The sequence below is a fragment of the Oryctolagus cuniculus genome, chromosome 3 (assembly GCF_964237555.1).
Source record: "Oryctolagus cuniculus chromosome 3, mOryCun1.1, whole genome shotgun sequence".
Lineage (NCBI taxonomy): Eukaryota > Metazoa > Chordata > Mammalia > Lagomorpha > Leporidae > Oryctolagus > Oryctolagus cuniculus.
In genome coordinates, this window is record NC_091434.1 from 112213282 (window position 1) to 112233850 (window position 20569).

The 20569-nt window shown below is 39.2% G+C and overlaps 1 protein-coding gene across 1 annotated transcript in view; it reads left to right on the top strand.

The window, feature by feature from the left end:
• Positions 1–20569, top strand: part of DPP10 (dipeptidyl peptidase like 10) — a 1559001-nt gene that overhangs the window by 67586 nt on the left and 1470846 nt on the right. The window lies entirely within an intron of this gene.

Here is a 20569-nt window from a genome sequence, read left to right on the forward strand (position 1 = left end):
TTCTCCCTGATAGGTGACAACTAACTGAGCACCAAAAAGGAAACCTGTTAAAGTGAAATGAACACTATGAGAAACGGTGACTTGATCAGCCCTCGCCCTGACTGTTGATGAACAACTTAATATGTTATCCTTCTTAGTATTTTTGTTTGTTTGTTCTACTTAATACTTTTGGTTGAATACTGTAATCAATACACAATTCTTCTTAAGTGCTGAAACTTAACTAAAAGTGATGACTGTTAAATATAAGAGTGGGAATAAGAGAGGGAAGAGATGTGCAATTCGGGACATGCTCAAGCTGACTTACCTCAAACGGTAGAGTTAGAAACATACCAGGGGATTCCAATTCAATCCCATCAAAGTGGCATGTACCAATGCCATCTCACTCGTCCCAGTGATCAATTTCTGTTCACAATTGATCATAATGATAGGACTAAGAGCCAAAGGGAGCACGTAAACAAGACTAGTGTCTGCAAATACTAGCTGATAGAATAAAAAAGGGAAAGAACGATCCAACATGGGAAGTGAGATACACAGCAGACCCATAGAATGGCAGATGTCCTAAACAGCACCCTGGCCTCAGAATCAGCCCTTAAGGCATGTGGAACCGGCTGAAAAGCCCATGAGAGTATTTCAGGCATGGAAAGCCAAGACACTCTGTGGAAAAAAAAAAAAAAAAAACTAAATGAAAGATCTCTGCGAGTGAGATCCCAGTGGAAAGAACGGGTCATCAAAGAAGGAGGTACCTTTCTCTGAAGGGAGGAGAGAACTTCCACTTTGACCATGGCCTTGTCTAAATATGATCAGAGTCAGTGTACTCAGGGGGCTTCCATAGCCTTGGCAACTCATGACAAGAGCCTAGGGTGATTACTGATGCCATAAACAAGAGTGTCAATTTGTTAAGTCAACAGCAGGAGTCACTGTGCACTTACTCCTCATGTAGGATCTCTGTCTTTAGTGTGCTGTACATTGAGATTTAATGCTATAACTAGTACTCAAACAGTATTTTTCACTTTATGTTTCTGTGTGGGAGCAAACTGTTGAAATCTTTACTTAATGTATTTTAAATTGATCTTCTGTATATAAAGAGAAACAAAAATGAATGTTGATGTGAATGGAAGGGGAGAGGGAGTGGGAAAGGGGAGGGTTGCGTGTTGGAGGGACATTATGGGGGGGAAGCCATTGTAATCCATAAGCTATACTTTGGACATTTATATTCATTAAATAAAAGTTAAAAAGAAAGCAAAAAAAATCTTAAGGAACTGAAATCAACATTTTCAAGAGATAGCTATTCCCACCTTGATTACAATATTATTCACAATAACCAAGATATGGGAGCAACGTAGGTATCAATCTACAAATAAATGGATAAAGAAAATTGTTATAAGTACATAATGGAATATATTCAGTCTTAAAGTAAGGGCTGATTCTGTCATTTGTGGTGGATGAATCTGGAGAACATTATGCTTTGTTAAACATAGCAAGCACAGGAGGACAAATACCATATGATTTACTTATCTGGAAAATCTAACAAAATTGAACTAACAGAAGCAGAAAGTGTGAAGATCCTTATTGGAGGCTGGGAGGCTGGGGAGGGAGGGCATAGGCAGCTGTTGATCAAGGGGTACATAGCTTCATGTTACAGGGAGTACAGGTTTTGAGATCTACTCGACATCAAAGTGGTTACCATCAATAGCAACACATATTTCAAAATACTATCAGTAACTTTTAGATGTTTTACCAAGGAAAATAATATGCAAGCAAGGTGATGGGTATGTTAGTTAGTTTTAATCAAGTCACATTGTATACATATATCAAGACATCAGAGTGCACCTCATAAATGTATGTCATGATTTGTCAATCAAAAATAATAGTAATACATTTTTAAAAATAAATAGATAACCAAAATTGTACAAAGAAAAGTGAGGAGGAAATGGCGCTGGGTTCTACAAAACTCCCTAATTTAAAAATCTCACATTTCTATATCTAAGGGAGTAAATAAACCAATACGTATTAAGATAATTTCTGTCTGTGTACTGCACTTTTTTGTGAATTTAGATTATTTCCTGATAGTAAAGGGAAATACGACAGCATAGGTTATTTGCAATGAGCCATTTGTGAGTGGAATAGGATGTTAATTAGGAATGCAAAATATGATAAGCATCCGTGAACATGCAGGGCCTGTATTTCATATATTTCATTTATGAAATTTATATTTCCCTCTTGCATAATTGCTTCTTTGTTTTTCATTTTATGAAAGGAACACGTGACTTTAAAAATCTAAATAACATCTTTCTGTTGTTTCTCGTAAGTCAGTGGGGATGGTTAAAAATTGGTGGACAGGATAAATGGAAAGAATTGTAGTAAGACACTGAAAAGGAGAGGGTGTGGGAGAAGGGGGACTGGAGAAAGGCCTCAGAGGTGTGGGGGAGCACTCAGAAGTTTCAGTTTCATGCAGAGAGTGCATGTGTCCATCGTGCTGTTTGAATATGAATACAATCTTTATGCTAACTGGGCTTTGACTACTTCTTTATCACCTGTCAGTATTGACCTCTTTCTCTGAATATGAGGACTATTTAACCTCACAGGCTAAAAGCTAAAAGCTAAATGGATTAATGTAGAACATAAGCCTACATAGTAGGTACTCAGTTAATATTGGGTCCCTGATCACCATCCCTTCTTGCTGTTATTTGAGACATTCACTGGGCTTTCAACTTAAGGACTCTCTCTGGGCTGAAATCACAGAAGCTTGCAGTGTTATCATTCCACTGCCTATAGTAGAGCGACTATTCTACTCTCATCACCCAATTTAGATAAATTTTCCCAGAGTCATCTTTTCAGTTATTAATTTAAACATATTAACGCATCTTTGCAGTCATGGTGCTACAGAGCTTAAATATGCAGTTCACACTAGACACAAAGGACAATGCAGTTTTCTATGGTACACAGGTGAGTGTTGCTGATTACAAAGTCTGGAGAATGGTCTCTTTGGTGGAAAATGGAGACTAGACTGATGATTCAGCATTTTTTCTCTTCTTTATTGAGAAAGACAGAGTGAGAGGTCCCATTAGTTGGTTCAATCCCAAATACCTGCAACTGCTGGGGCTGGGCCAGGCTGAAGTTGACAGCCTGATACTTAATCCAGTCTCTCACATGGGTGACAGGGACCTAGCTATTTGAGCTACCACTACAGCCTCACAAAGTCTGCACCAGAAGAAGCTGGAGTCAGGAGCCAGAACCAGGTATTGAACCCAGGTACTCAAATGTGAGAAAAATGTGAGATGCTTGCATCCTGACCACTATCTTGAACAAATGCTCCTAATAACTCAATCTTATCTTATATGAAAGGTAAATAAATGTATATATAGATAGATAATATACTTATAGGTGTGGTATCTATCTAATGCTATCTAGCATCTATCTACTAACTGTGTTTATGTACATACAACTATATATATTGAATCTATCCATATATACATATAAAACCATATTTCTAGTATATAGGGCTTTTCACTCTGTGTATGAAAACATATTAGTTCATTGTTTTCTATATTTAGCCTTAAAAATATTCTGTGCAAACATACTTCATAAAATCAATGTGACTCCAAAAAAGCCCACACAGGAACTCAGTCTTTGACAAAAACAGGCTTATGGAACACAGAAAAATTCTGTTACCAGGTCCTACAATATTGTTGTGCAAAAACACAAACAAGACTGTCAGAGCAGACTTTTCACATTTGCCTATTTATTCTTTCACTAAAATGAGCAATTTAAAAACAGTTACAAAGAAATAACTGGCTATTTTTGAACACCACCCTCTGAAAGTGAAACAGAAAGGGAAAAAAATGTATGTAAATAAATGTAGCCAATGTCAAGAAGCCCAAATAAACCTGACATTAGACATTTCCCATGACTTCAGTTCAGCTTCTGGATCACTGCCAGTCTAATCGAACTCAATTATTGGTATAAATGCTGTCTAATGATCACTCATAAATGGAGACAAGCAGGATTAGCTTCCATCATTCTGAAAGCACACTGGACCCAAACCACATGATAATTCAAAAGTCTCCTGTGAGTTTGATCCACAAAGTGATCCTGAAGCAACAAGAATAGCCCAGACATGATGACCTCACCCTAGCACAGTTGCTTGCTCCAGGCACACATGGTCAGCGAGCTTCAGATTGCCTCTTGCCCTATATTATTTCCAGATGATGAGTTTTCCACACATTTTCTTTCTGCCTAGAAAATGTCTTGGTCCACTATCTAATTGGAAGGAGTCATTAAAAGACTAACTCCATGAGGATCCCGTGCACCTGCGGGGATGGGTTTGTATTATTCCAAAATAATTATTTTCTCTGGATGTCTCAATGATGCAGACTTATTTTTATTTGAGGAAAAGCATAGAAATAAACAGCATGGGGAATCTGTTCTTTTTATAAATCTCCATCTTTTTGTAAAATATAACCCACATGACTTTCTTTCGGAAGAAGTAAACTCTGATGTCAGTTATATAGCCAGAATTGGATCCAGGTTTGTTATCTGAATGGCCTTTCCCATTCTTCAAGGCCCAGCACATTTCCTTCTCAGTTTAAATTTCCAGTTCCCATTGTTCCAAAAATAATTATAACACTTCCACCATCTGTACACATGCTTTAGGATTTACTGATTTTATAGGTGTGTATTTGTCTCACCAATTTGATTCCTCAGAAATTGCACCTTATGCCTTGGTTCATCTTTCAGAGGAAACAACAAGATACACAACTTTACAGCTTTGTTTCTTCATCTGCAAAATTGGAAAAATTGGGACTGACACTATGCATAGTTGGTTAAGCTACCACCTGTGATGCCAGCACCTCATATTTGAGGGTAGGTTTGAGTCACAGCTGCTCCACTTCCAATCCGGCTAATACACCTGTGAAGACAGCAGAACTTGCCCAAAGTACCTGGGGCCCTGAACCCATGTGGGAGACTAGGATAGAATTCCTGTCTTCAGTTTATTCCAGTCTTGGCCCTTGAGGGCATTTGAGGAGTGAACCCGTAGGTGGAATATTTATCTCTCTCTCTCTCTCTTTCTCTGTGTGTTGTGTGTGCCTTCTCTACCTGTTGCTTTGCCTTTCAAATAAATAAAAAATATTAAAAAATAAAATTGGGGAAATTGTATTAAGAATTAATTATATTACGTTATAAAAGGGCTCAACACAGTCCCTGGTGAGTAGTGGACCATAAAAGTAAAATTCCCCCCATTTTCAGCACCAGGCTATGCATATTAATACATGCATTATTTTCTCTTACATATTATCAGTTACCTGGAGCTATCTTATTAATCTATGATTCTGATAGTGCTAATTCACTATAAGCAAAGCAGGAGAATTTTTAGAATGGATTTAGGAGTTTTTCAGAGACATGCAAACTTGCCAGGTGCCAGCAGCAGGCTTGTGTGAGTGTCGTTCTTAGCATGGGGACAGGGGCTATTTGTAACACTTCCTTATTGAGGACTGTCTGCACATCTGCCTAGCCTCCAATACTGTTGTGGAGCAAAGGGTAGATAGGCATTATGTAAAATTCAGATCAGTTGGAGATTAACTTGTTTAAGCCACTGTTTCACTGCTGGTGATGCCCTTTCAAGTGGAGGAAGGGAAGAAGAAAGAGAGGCAGAGGAAGAACTTCCCCCAAGGTTTCTCTTTAACATGGCTTCTTATCCATTTTCATGTAAAACATTCTTTTGCTACTTTTCAAGTAAATAATTTAAAAATATATTTATCTCTGTGTGTGAGAGAGAGCAAGAGTGCATGGCTATCTATTTGTTCACTCCCCAAATTCCTGCAATAGATGAGGCTTGGGCTAGGGTTAAAGCCTAGAATCAGGAATGGAATTTTGGCATCAACAAAAGCACACAATTCATTGTTAATCCTCTGTTTTCTTAGGCTCTTCCCATGGAGTCAACAAGTCATTTCAAGATCAGAGAAGCTTAAAGTTTTGACATCCCCACATACCCTCAAGGTTTAACTCAAGCTCCAGGTGGCATGTATTGTAGAAAATATCCTCACCTGCCACTCAAAGGATAGAATGGACTCAGAAAGTCCAGCAAAAGCAAGACTTTATTACTGATCTTGCAAGACTGGAGGGCTGGTAGGAAGGCACACCCGGGGCCTTTACAGCAAACAATTTGTTCCCTATCATGCAGGATCCCTCCTCCCACAGGTACTCATTGGCTAATTGCTAGTGGGTTACAGTCTTTCTGAACCCGAAAAGTTTCCTTAGCCACTACTAGGAATTTGGTGACAACCACTGAGACATGGAGAAGAGCTGTAAGGATTTTGTAGTACCCATTTACAAAAGGGGACTTATATACCTCTAGGATAACTGGGAAAATTCATATCTTCTTTTTCCTTCCGTGATGGAAGCAAGAGAAAATCAGATTGAGGTTTACAATACATTGTTTTACCCATTCTCTGTGGGTATCATGTCTTTACTCCCAAGAAATACCCAGAATATTCATTAGTTACTGTTAATAAGGAAAATTGTGTTGTACAGAGGTAACATGATTCAGTGTGCTACAGTATAAGTTGTCAGACATTTACATTTACAAACTGGAAAATAGGTACAGGTCTCCTCAGGTAACAGAGTATTTTCTTCTTCTATATGCTCCTTAAGGAGAAAGAAGGATGAGTGATGAAACATTCTTGGAGTGGGGAGTTTACGCTAAGATAATTTCCAATTTTATCTTTGGATCAGTTTTTCTTCTGAATATTCTAAATCCTTAGCCTTCTGTGATGAGCACAATCACAATATTTTGTGATACTCCTCCGTGTCTTCCCAGAGCCTAAACCTATTTTAAGATGACACCATTTTAATGTTGAGACAAACTTACAGGTATTAGGGCTAGGATTTTTCTGATGTGCCCCAGATCCCTTTGCAATTGCTCTGCAACAGTCACCTGGCTTCCTTGTGATAAACCACTAAGCTCAGGCAAGAGGACCAAGAAGTTTTCAGAAAAGATATGTAGCTTACTGAAAAAAAATGATTTACAAATAGAGCTTCTGGTATAATGTAAAAGTTTTTCTAAAAATAAAATGCTCATTTAGGTTGCAAATAAAGGAGACTGCTTGCACAGATGAATAAAAAATAGCGGAGTATGCAGCCTGAAAAGCTCAAATAAAAATATTGTATAACCAAATTTGTTTATTTAGTTAGTTATCACTTGGAGCCAGGGGTTGTCCTTGACTCAATGGCTTTGGAAAAGAGAGTTCAAAATGATGTAAGAAATGATTGAATGATTATTGTCCTTCTGTTCATCCCCTCCCCACTACTCTGGTTCCTCCTGCTCCTCTTCTCCTTCTTCCTCTTCATACTCCTTCTCCTTGTGTCTTTTATCCTTAACCCAAAGTTCTGTAAAATCACATCTCACATTACCATCTTTCCATTATTATTTTATTGTTTTATCCCTGGTCAATCCTGGGATATTTACATTTTTCATTAACTCTGGTGCTTTGAATACAACATTTATATTCTTTCTTGCATGCTGAGAGTCCTTTAGCTGTGAGTCAAGGTTTAATCAAATATGCAACTGGTGATTCCTTAGGATGACATGTAATCATGCTAAGTATTACTGGACCCCACCCTCTTAAGTCTTAAGATTTAGTCTGAGATGGGGCCCAAGAATTTGTACTTTCTTCATCTTTTCAGGTGCTGCTGTTACTGCCCAGAAACACTTTGAGAACAACTGTTCTAGAAAAAAGTCCCTAGAAAGACTTCACTTAAAAGTGAAGTTGGTTAAAGGTTGAGGGGTGGGAGGAAGACATTTCCCTACAGCATGCTGCTGTGTACACATTTAAGAAATAATTGTGACAGGATTGAGAGGTTCAAGTTTCATCTCCAAATCTCAAGTCGGAGAATTAGATTTATTAAGGCATTTTTTTACTGCAAAATCCATTCTTCTAGCCAGCCTTTGCTACAGTCATGCTATGATGGGACTGTTGTTTTCTGTTTTAGCTACTTCTATAGCTCTCTCAGCTCTGGCAAAGATGGGCAAAGATGATCATTTCCATTTTAGCACTTACTCTTTAGCCTTTGGACAGCAATCAAAAGCATATCTCAGGGAGAAGGAGAAAATATGTATACCAAGAGAAATGCCTTGTATCAAACTGTCTCTATACTGAGGTTCCCATGGAAACAGGATTATATTAGTGATTTGCTTCTACTTAATGTAATACTGAGTAGAAAATGCCTTTCTTTTATTATTCAAATGCTTTGCTTGTACTTTACCAAATTACAAGAACGCATTACCAACGTAGACTTCTAAATAGTTTAAACAGGTTTACCACATTAAACTCAGAAGAGAATATTTCACTTTAAAATATAAGTGGACTAGAATTGTTTTGTGACAATAAATTGTTGGCCTTTTTAAAAACTTCTTTTCTTTTCATGAATTCCCGATTTTGAGCGCTGAAAAATGCTATACCTTTAGTTAGAATCTATTGTAGGAATTCTTGAAAAGCACATGACTGATCTGCATACAGATACTGACAATTATTAACAAAGCATCTTCTCCTCCTCTTGTGTTGTATTCATAGCAACTGTGGTGAATAGTGGCCAGTACAATCAGTTTCCTAGTTTCTCAAAATGTGTTTTTTTTTTTCCAATAACTTTAAGACCTTTTATGTCCTTATTGATTTAGGAAGATCTTCATTACATGTCAATTCATTTTGGCTTCCAGTGTGGGTGTATTACCACAAGTAACAATCAAATTCTTAGTTTTTTGAGTGATCTAACCCTTCTTTTAAAGTTTCTAGACATGCCATTTCAAGGACAATAAAAAATATACTCCTGTTGAAGAACTAGGGTCTGTATTCATGGTGAGATAATAAGGTTTTCAACAAAGACTGTAAGGCATTGCACTCATATATCTATCTCTAGTTTGTGTTAAAATTTCTAAAGCTATTATGTAAACCCAAATACTCTCAAAAGTTAAACTACACTAACCTATTTTTAACTTGCAAATTATTTGTTCAGCTACCTCAGAAGAATGAAGAGTCTAACTGATTGCAGATAGACAGATCAACTAAAGTTGTTGTTGACACCTGCAGCCTGGTGCTACCCAATTTGATGGGGTGAGCACTGGACTACAAAGATAAGACTCAGGGATGATGAGTGAGCAGAGGGATAAAGCCACAAAAGAAATGTGGAGGCTTTGTGGGGTGGAGGTTAGCATTATCTATGAGCAAATGATGACCTTTCATCCTCACTCATTTTATTTGTAGATACTTCTTAAGATATTGTTTTTTTAAAAGATTTATTTATTTATTTGAAAGTCAGAATTACACACAGAGAGAGGAGAAGAAGAGAGAGAGGTCTTCCATCTGATGGTTCATTCCCCAATTTGCCGAAATGGCCAGAGCTGCGCCGATCCGAAGCCAGGAACCAAGAGCTTCCTCCGGGTCTCCCAGGTGGGTGCAGGGGCCCAAGGACTTGGGTCATCTTCTGCTGCTATCCCAGGCCACAGCAGAGAGCTGGATTGGAAGAGGAGCAGCCATATGGGATGCCGGCACTTCAGGCCAGGGCGTTAACCCACTGCACCACAGTGGCGGTCCCAAGATATTGTTCTTAAATGCAGGATTTTCATATTTCCTTTTATAGTTTCAATGTATTCAAGACTCATGAGCCATCTCCTCTTCCTATATTAACTATATGAGCCATGTTAGAAAAATATCGTTTTCCTTTCTATTCTGCCTAAGCTCTTTCCCTCTACTATATTCAAGTAAGACTGTGAAGATGTAGGGTAAGATCAGTGATTTCTGAAGCAGTTGGTTTAGTAATGTAGACTAAATTTCCTCATCTTCTTGCTCCTCCAACTGTGCTCACTGGATTAGCAGCATTTGCTTCACTTTCACTTGGTAAAAATCCAAAATTCCAAGTTCTCCCTCAGAGCCACAGAATCATTCCCTTCATTTCAGTAAGCGTTCCATAAGATCCATGTCCATAGTAAAGCTTGAAAATCATTGGTAAGGAATATTAGTATCAAAGCAACTTATATTGTTTTGGCCCTTGCCGATGTCATACTGTGTGATTGTGTAACAATCAGTTCAATATTTCATATTGTATTCCTTCTAAGTCTAGCTGGCTGGCTATGATTACTGAGAAGCTGAGTGGTAAGGTCAGGCCTCTAATTTGAGCCCTGAGCAGCTGCAGGCTTTTTTTTTATTGTCTGGGTTTTAATGTAAGAGAATATATTGATATATTTGAAAAAGAATTTGCCTGTTAAAGAGATTGTTTTTCAGATTTATTTTTACTTACTTGAAAAGTGTAGTGACAGAAAGGTAAAGACAGAAAGAGATCTATCATCCATTGGTTCACTCCTCAAATGGTGTCAAGAGTTGGTGCTGGGCCATTCCAAAGCCAGGAACCTGGAACTCCATCTGAGTCTCCCATATGAGTAGCATGGACCCAAGTACCTGAGCCACCATGCTGCTTTTTTAGGCACTTTAGCAGGGAACTGGTGCTCCAACATAGGATGCAGGCATCCCAGGGAGGTTCTTAACAGTTTATTGTCCCTGAGAATTTCTAAAGTGACTTCCAGATCTCAATTTCCTATTCTGATAATTTCATTCATTGTTATAAAATTTTGGCTTTGGAGAACAATAAATGTCTTTTCAGTTATATACACATAACAGGTTTGCGCTTGTCAGAAACTGGAGTTAATAGAATTTAGCTACCTCTTGGAGATTCAATGATTAGGATGAAGAAACTGCTTGTCAATGAATTTCCCATGGTGTTCCTAATTCCTAGCCATATACTAACTACCCTGACCTCACTGAAATTGACAGGACAGAACTATTTGAGATCTCATGACCCTATCTTTCACTTAATCAGTTTAACAATGTTGGCTCCTTGGGGGCACTTTGGCTTCAGTCATCCATTGGCTAGGTCCATTCACTTCACATACACTTATCTAAGAAGGTAATTGATGGCCAGTGCCGCGGCTCACTAGGCTAACCCTCCGCCTTGCGGCGCCGGCACACCGGGTTCTAATCCCGGTCGGGGCACTGGATTCTGTCCTGGTTGCCCCTCTTCCAGGCCAGCTCTCTGCTGTGGCCAGGGAGTGCAGTGGAGGATGGCCCAAGTGCTTGGGCCTGCACCCCATGGGAGACCAGGATAAGTACCTGGCTCCTGCCATCGTATCAGCGCGGTGCACTGGCTGCAGTGCGCCGGCCGTGGCGGCCATTAGAGGGTGAACCAATGGCAAAGGAAGACCTTTCTCTCTGTCTCTCTCTCTCACTGTCCACTCTGCCTGTCAAAAAAAAAAAAAAAAAAAAAAAAGAGAGAGAAAGTAATTGAGTTCAGAGGTCTGAGGTCTGAGACACCCAATAACATTCTACATATGCACAGAAATTTCTAGCCCTGCACACCCCAGGGACTTAAAGAAGACCAAACTCTCCTGCTCATTTGCAATTAACACTGAGTATATGTCATAATCCCTGAACAGAGTTGTCTGCATTTTATAGAGAAAGAGGGCATCTTAACGGACCACTTCTAAATGTGGCTCCATCTTTCTTCCAAACAGGAGCAAATGTTTTTCCCAGACCAGTAGTGTTCAGCCATCATGTACCTTTTATGATTTCCATCTGTATAACTGCATCAGTGTATTATTTATTTATGTATTTATTGGCTTTTGATGGTATATTTCCTCCAAAGAACTCAGATAATTAAAGGATTTGTTTTAGAAGTCTACAAAATATATTTTTACTCATTCACTTATGGGATTTACATGAAGTCACCCTATATTCTCCTTCTTGTATTATGGAGTGATTGTTATAAGAAAATACTTACACCTTTAAATCTTCCCCAAAACACATATATTCCCCCCTTTAAAATACAATCACCAAGAAAAAATAAAAATCTAGTGAAACAACTGACCAATGTTCTTTTCTTAGAAAAATCAATCTCATCAGTAGTTCATGAAATCCAATTTCCCTTGTCAGGAACAAAGCAGATAATCATCATTTAATAATATTTATGGGTGATAGAAATGCATAGTAAATAAAATTAGCCTTTAAAACTGTCATCAAATTCTTTAAAATTTTTTGGTTTATCTCCAGGGAATATATGAAGTACTGCTAAATGTGTTTTTCTCAATTTCTACTTGGGCCAAACTTATCAGAGGCACTCAATAGATATTTGGTGCCTGAATGAGGGATGAGTAAATGAATGAAGTGCTGACGACCCTTAATTTGGACATGATTCATTCCTAGAGACTGCCTCATTTGTTCCAAGGTAAATCACCAACTTTAAAAGTTTCTGTTTGTGTTTGTAGAAATTACTAAAAATTGACAGACAATAAAAGGAGATAGGACAAATATACATATATTTGATAGATAATGATAAATGAATGGGATTTATGGTGTTGAAAGAGTAGCATGATGAAGGATGGAACGTAGAATTCCAATAAAAGTTGATTGGATATGGATGTTTGTACTTCACTTTCTTTAAGTATCCCTTGCTAATAACAGCAAGATGCTTGGGCAGTAGGCTAAGCTGCCACCTGTGATGCCAGCATCCTGTATGAGCACCAGTTTGAGCCCCAGATTGCTCCCCTTTTGATTTAGTTCCCTGGTAATGAGCCCGAGAAAGCAGCAAGAGATGACACGAGTACTTGGGCTTTTGTTACCTACGTGGATGCGGCTCCTGGCTTTGGACTGGTCCAATTCTTGTTGTTGAAGCCATCAGCAGATGGAAATTCTCTCTCTCTCTCCCTCTCTCTTTCTCTGTCCTCTGTCTCTCCCTTTCCCTCTGCCTTTCAAATAAATAAAATAAATCTTAAAAAAAAAGAACAAGATGTAGTGAAACTTTATTTTTTCCATACAAGTATGTTAAGAGGCAATACATTCTCCTCTTGATCATGGAAGGTATTATGAGTTCTCTGAACCTCCTTATCAGAGTCATTTGAAGAAAGAAAAACCAACTGCAAACCAGTAAATAGGTAATGTCTGGGATATAGCTTTGTGTGAACCAAGCTGAGAGAAAGGGGAATGCTGAAATTTTTGTATAATCAAACACCCAAATAAAAACAGTGACTGATTTGTTATAATGATGTTCTAAGACAGAATATCCTAGTGAAACTCAGTTTCTCAAAATTGTGGTTTGCTTACACTGCTTGTGCCCTCACTTCTCAGGCAGATTCCAAGTTCATATGTAGCTTTCTAGGAAATGCATGAACAAGCAGAAGAAAACTCATCTGGGACCCATAGAGGAAAGGGAATAGAAAGGAGCAGTGTGGTGCAGCAGGTTCAAGCCCCAGCATGCAGCATCAGCATCCCATATGGTGCCAGTTTGAGTCCCACCTGCTCTACTTCCCATCCACTTCCCTGCTAATGTGCCTGGGAAAGCAGCAGAGTATGGCCCAATCTCTTGGATCCTTTTCCCCATGTGGGAGACCCTAAAGGAGCTCCTGGCTCCTGGCTTCAGATTGGCACAGATCTGGCTGTTGTGGCCATTTGGGGAGTGAACCAACAGATGGAAGACATTCCTCTCTCTCTCTCTCTCACTCTCTCTCTCTCTCTTTATCTCTCTCTCTCTTTCTCCTTCCCTCACTCCCTCCCTCAATGTTTCTCTTTCTCTCTGTAATTCTTTCAAATAATTAAATAAATCTTAAAAAAATGTATATATGAAACACATGAAAACTATTCCCTTTATATAAATAAAATAAAAAGGATCACTTGTTGTACAAACAATATTATAGCAACAGTGCAAGAAATCAAAGAAAATTACTCCAACACAATTGTTATCTCAGCTCTTAACAGTCATTTAAAATTTGTTCAAGTTTTTATCTACTCCTTGTTTTTATACATATATAATGACATATATTATAATGACAAATATACAACCCTGCTGAAGATATGGCTTTGCATTCTCTGCTTTTCCCCTTTGTCATTAAATTATTGATCTGATATTGTAAAAAAAAAGTATCAAGATGTGTATGAAATCAAGAGAAGATGTAGTTCCAGCTTGAATACAGCTTCAGACTGATCCTATAGAGAGTTGTTGAGCATGAATTGTTGCCCTTCACACCACACTTCACATCTGAGGCAAGGAGCTGGACTTCTATACCCCTGTGTCAGTCATTCACTGGCTACAGGTTGCCCAGTGCAACCTATAGGGAGAGATAGAGGGGCACAACTCCATAGTTAGGTGGCTCTGGTTTCACAGTGGGTAATTCTCTGGAAAAGAGGATGACAAGAGGCTTTTAGCAGCCAACACTTACAGCAGCTGGTGGCTGAATATATCAGACTGATAAGAGGAATATGAGCTGGTCCCCAAAGTGTTACCTATGGAGTGCTGACAGCTCACTAGATGTCCTTAGCTTTCCTTATCATGGATTAGTGCTTTGCTATTCTTTTATCAGAGTTATAATTGTCTGTTCTCAGTGGTTAGTAGACATATTTCACCAAAACAAGGGGGAAAAGGCTCTGTGGAGAAGAGGAGGAGTGGAGAAGGCTACATTTTTCTTGTGTCGGTAATCTGGGTAGAATTTGTTTCAGCATCAAGTAGTTGTCCATTTTGCCTGATGTTGAGTCACAACATTTTCAGAAGGTTAGAATGTCGCTCTGTGTCTTCCAGAGATTCTGTCCAACTCCATGCATTGCTTAACCGAACAAGCCATCTCACACACAATGATGTGCCTCACATGATAGTCTGGAAACTCTTAAGCCTCCGGAAACAAAAAATTAAAGACATAGACACCTGGTGGATAATGCTGACATTAAAGAAAAACATTTATAAATAGTATGAGACTACAAAGGACTAACTTGAAATTGCTCTTTGATCTGGGATGTTCCAATACCTCTGTCATAGACACCAAAGTGTCTCTAAGAGAGTCATTGAATGTAATTTATTAGCTGATTATACTGTGAGAATAGCATTCTGTAAAACATTCTTCAGTAAATTCTGATATAGGCAATGAGACTCAGGGGGATTTCAAGAAATATAGGTAAATATAACATGCGTGCTTTAGCATACTTTTTATGGAAATGTAGAGGGTGCATTAGAAAATAATGTCAAAGAGGCCAGTCAAGGCTATTTTAGGAGTCTGAGAAAAAACATTAAAGCTTACACTATTCTTAGTAGTCATTAATGCAACCTCACAACCACTGCAGGATCCCACATTCTTGACCTAAGGACCACAGAGGCGTCTTCCTGCATGAAACTGATAATGTAAACTAATGTAAGGGTCTAAGCACCAAGGATGCTTCACTGAATAGTTGAGATCATTCTCTGAAAATGATACCCACAGTGTCAGTCCTGCTCTTTAAAGCTATGCAGAACAGGTTATTTGTTCACTCAACAGAAAATGTAATGTGCTAAGTGTTGTCTTAGAAGTGGGAATGAAAGAGAAAGGGACCTGGTCCCTGTCCTTGAGGAGCTTACAATCTAATGATAAAGAAAACCATGAGCATTTGAGCTTTGTTGTAATAAATGCTAGCAGAGGACACGTATAGGGTTATTGAGAGGAAGAAATGAATAAGGGTCTGGCATCCCAAGAAGATTCATGATGCTTGTATGGAATTATCTGACACTCCAGAGAGGAATCATGTCTATTCTGGCCCCAACTTCTGTTTATTATTACTTAATATTCTCAAGTTAAAGAAATTTTTCATATCACATGACTTAAATTCCTTTGACTCCCATTTCTGCCTCCTCTGGAAATTTTGAAGTTTTTGGATGTTTTCCACAAATACAGCCTTCCAGAATTGACTGTGACCTCAGTTGTAACCTGAGGATTCCTGATCATACAAGGAGCATAGAATGCCAACACAGTGTGCTGGAAAGGGGCAAGGAAATCATGTATGTGTGGAGCAAATGTACTTGACTTCCTCCTCACGGACTTACTTCACTCCCTGGGCCTCCAGAAATGCCATAACATCTTGCTCCATATTTTACTAGAAAAAAAAATCTGCAAAATCTACATACAGAGATGTTAGCATGTTCCCATTGTAAAATCTGTTCTTGGAAGAGGACAAAACTTAACCTGGAGAAAAATTCATTAAGGGAGGATTTTAGGAAACTGAATGGAAAATACACATTTGACGAAAGGTTTCTTTTTAGTACATCGGAGTTACACTATAAATCTCATTGTTGATTTTGTATGAGGTTATATCCTAATAAAAATATTTAAAGAAAACACGTTTCAAAAGAGTACTATAATAAGAAAAGCTATTTTATTGAATAAAACATGAAAATCACTGTGCTAAGCAATTCCACATGCATTATGACCATGCAGTTCTAACCACAACTCCATGAGATGTCATTATTTCTATTTTATGGATCAGAAAACTGAAGTTTTGAGGTTTTAGATTGTTCAAGACTAGGTAAAGGAGAATAGTTGCAGAATCAAGAAACCATGGCTCCAAGTAATGAGTATTTGGCATGGTATTTAGCTTGTATCCCACATTGGAGCTCCTGGGTTCAATTCCCAACTCTGCTTCTGACTTTAGCTTCCTGCCAATGCAGACCCTGGGAGGCACTGATGATGTCTCAAGTGATTGGCTTCCTACTACCCAGGTGGGAGACAAGGATTGCATTCCCCATTCCCAGCTTTGACCCTGGCCCAACCATTGCAGGAATTGAAGGAGTCAGCCAGTGGAGAGTAGTTCTCTCCCTCTCTCACTCCTCCTCACTTTTCCATTCTCCTTGTCACTCCCTCTCCTTCTCTTGCTACTCCCTTTCTCCCCCAAATAAAATTTCAAAATTAAATAAGAAGCTAGAATTCCATTTTTTTAAATTTTTATTTTATTTATTTTTTTATTTGACAGGTAGAGTTATAGACAGTGAAAGAGAGAGACAGAGAGAAAGGTCTTCCTTCCATTGGTTCACTCCCAGAATGGCTGCCACGGCCAGAGCTGCGCTGATCTGAAGCCAGGAGCCAGGTGCCTCCTCCTGGTCTCCCATGCAGGTGCAGGGGCCCATGCACTTGGGCCATCTTCCACTGCCCTCCTGGGCCGCAGCAGAGAGCTGGACTGGAAGAGGAGCAACCGGGACTAGAACCCGGCACCCACATGGGATGCTGGTGCTGCAGGTGGAGGATTAACTGACCCATGGCGCTGGCCCTAGAATTCCATTTTTATCACTTACCAACTGTGATTTTTGAACACATCATGTCACTACATTAAACCTCACCTGTAAAATAAAAGACATTGGTTAAGCCTTTTCTCAGGTCTGCTCTAGCTGTGTTTATGTTCATATCCATGGAACTGTCTTTATTTAGCAAATAGCCAAATCTGAGGGAAAAGACCAATTCCTTAGTATTTCTAGTCATCTTATTTATTTATTTATTTATTTTTTATATTTTTTTGACAGGCAGAGTGGACAGTGAGAGAGAGAGAAACAGAGAGAAAGGTCTTCCTTTTCTGTTGGTTCACCCCCAATGGCTGCTGTGGCCGGCGCGCTGTGGCCGGCGCGCTGCAGCCAGTGCACCACGCTGATCCAAAGCCAGGAGCCAGGTGCTTCTCCTGGTCTCCCTTGCGGGTGCAGGGCCCAAGTACTTGGGCCATCCTCCACTGCACTCCCGGGCTTTAGCAGAGAGCTGGCCTGGAAGAGTAGCAACCGGGACAGAATCCAGCGCCCCAACTGGGACTAGAACCCGGTCTAGTCTTCTTTAACATCCTGCCTTTGCAACAAAACCTTATTCCACATCTCCCTGCCTATATCTGTTTGACTCCTAAGTAGTAGATATTTTTTCAAGTGCATCCCTCTGTTGAGGCATGAACCAGATGCTGAAATGCATGAGAAATATGAGCATAATCCAAGGAAATCAATAAAGTTAGAGATCTTCACATGTTTGACTTCATCATGTCTGACACTGGAAACAAAGTCATATTTTCTTACAGGAAAGAAATACTCTTTGGCAAATTGTGATAGTAATCTGATTGTGAACAATGCTTATTCATCATATCCTGGGCCTGCCTGGCATGCCAGCTAAGGGGACAACTGACCTACCATACCTGTAGACTCATGCCTCAAAATCAGTTATATAATTAACATTTTACAAAGGTACTTCTAAAAGTTCATGGAAAATGGAATTAAAAATACCCTTATTTTGATGCAAAAATTTTTGAAATACATGTATTTGGGGGATCTGCGAAAATTTCATGAAAACAGAATATTATAAAACTATTGAATATATTTGACAAAATACACCAAGGAAAAGTTTTATTTCTATTTTCTAAAAAAGTTTTTGAAATACTCTCAGGTATTACCACTGAATCAAAGGTGATTTATATTGGTCAGCCAAAAAAAACGAGCCCCTTGCATGTTTCCCTTCCTGTTTTCATTGACAATTGAGGAAAGATTGCACAATAACATAGAGGATTAATTTTCCTTTTACTTTTTGAGATCTTGTTTCCCATTTAAAAAGTCTCTTCCTGAATTCATAAAGTTAGAAGGATAAGCAGTCACAAAACATCTGGAATTCAGTAGCATAAGCTCTATTTCCATGAATGACACAGAGATATGGTAATAATTTCACATAGAAATAAAATAACCCATAAAATACATTTACATGCTGTCTTAGTCTGTCCAGGATATTATAACCAAAAATATTGTAGACTGAGTACCTTAAATAACAAAGCATTTATTTATTAAAGTTCTTGCAACTGTAAAGTCCAAAACCAAGGTATCAACAGATTCAGTGTCTGGTGAGAATCAACTTTGTGCATCATAGAGGGGTACCATCTGGCTGTGTCCTTATGGGATGGGGAGCTCCCTCAGACTTGTTTTATAAGGGTACAAATCCCATTCATGAGGGCTCTCCCTGCATGACCTAATTCCCTCCCAACAGATCCACCTTCTAATACCATCACCTTGATGAGGATCTTAACACAGGAGTTTGAGGGGGACACAAATATGCAGTCCATCACATATGCCTTTATGTTTCTCAGAGTTGGGTGAATAATATTTTCCTTTTTTTTTTATTTGACAGATAGAGTTAGACAGTGAGAGAGAGAGACAGAGAGAAAGATCCATTGGTTCACACCCCCCCCCAAATGGCCGCTACGACCGGAGCTACGCCCATCTGAAGCCAGGAGCCAGGTGCTTCCTCCTGGTCTCCCATGCGGGTGCAGGGTTTCAAGCACTTGGGCCATCCTCCACTGCCTTCCCAGGCTACAGCAGAGAGCTGGACTGGAAGAGGAGCAACTGGGACTAGAACCCAGCACCCATATGGTAGGCTGGTGCTGCAGGTGGAGGATTAACCAAGTGAGCCACAGCGCAGGTCCCCTGGTGAATAATATTTTCAAATAGGTATACTGATGTAGTTATCTTTCACCAAGTTTCCTTTTACTATAATGTATTCCCTTTGATATCAAATTGTTTGTCCTCACTTTAAATATTTACACTGGAAAATGATCATGACTGGTTTGACTTTGAAGCCCTGTCTTAGGTCTCCGTTTGCACTGTGTGATTAGCTCCACTATAACACTTATCACATAGGATGAGATATAATTGTGGTTCTGAGATCAATCTTTAGACAAGAGCTTATTGATTTTTTTCTATGACTAGCTCTGAGTAAAATGTGGGAGTCACTAAATCCTGGATGTGTTTCTTTTCAAACAGGTAATTTTTGATTAATGCCCTTTTTCTGTAAATAAAACTGAGTTTCCCAGAGCCCAGAATCCTATGGATCAAAGAAGGTGAACCAACTCGGCATGTTCTGGTAGTCCAGCTTCTTAGAAAATTCCAGTCCAAATGGGATTATTTCTTAATGTTTTCTGGTGATACCAAAGGAGGGTATTACTACCGTCAAGTGTGTTTAATTTGGGTTTCTCAGTCATGGCGCATGGTACGTCAATTTATTGTCTGAATTATGAACAAAGATTATGTGTCTAAATTTGTACTACCGACATTCATACTGCACAGAGAAACAAGACTTTTGATTTTCAAGCAGAAGAAGTTAGAAAGATGTTAGTAGAAATTCTGGGTAGATCCTGCTTATAGGGCCAACAGTTATTTACTAATCTCAAATGGTAGAGACGTCAGAGCAGATGCTTCAGCCTGAGGGTTAAGACACGTGTCCCACAGTGGAGGACCTGGGTCTGATTCCAGGCTCTAACTCCTGACTCCAGCTTTCTTCTAAGGCAGACCCTGGTAGGAAACAGCGATGTTTGAAATAATTCAGTTCCTTACACCCATGTGGGAGAGTTGCTACACTTCAGCCTGGCTCAGCCCTGGCCATTGCAGACATTTGGGGAGTCAACTTGCAGGTAGCTCTTGCTTGCTCTGTGTGTGTGTGTGTGTGTGTGTGTGCGTGCGTGTCTGTCTGTCTGTCAACCTCTCAAACAAGCAAGTAAATAAAGTGAAGCAAGTAGTTGATATACAAAGGACAGTGGAATTTAATGAAAAGTGTTATACCAGATTCTTACTTGAAGACAACCTGAGAATGGCAATTAGATCTGACGCTTTAACTTTCAACCTGGTCCCAGGTCTTCAGCAGCATTTCAGCTACCTCCCATACACACTGCAAGTACAGGATGCTATGGAGAAGTGTTTTTTTTTTTTTTTTTTTGGACAGGCAGAGTGGACAGTG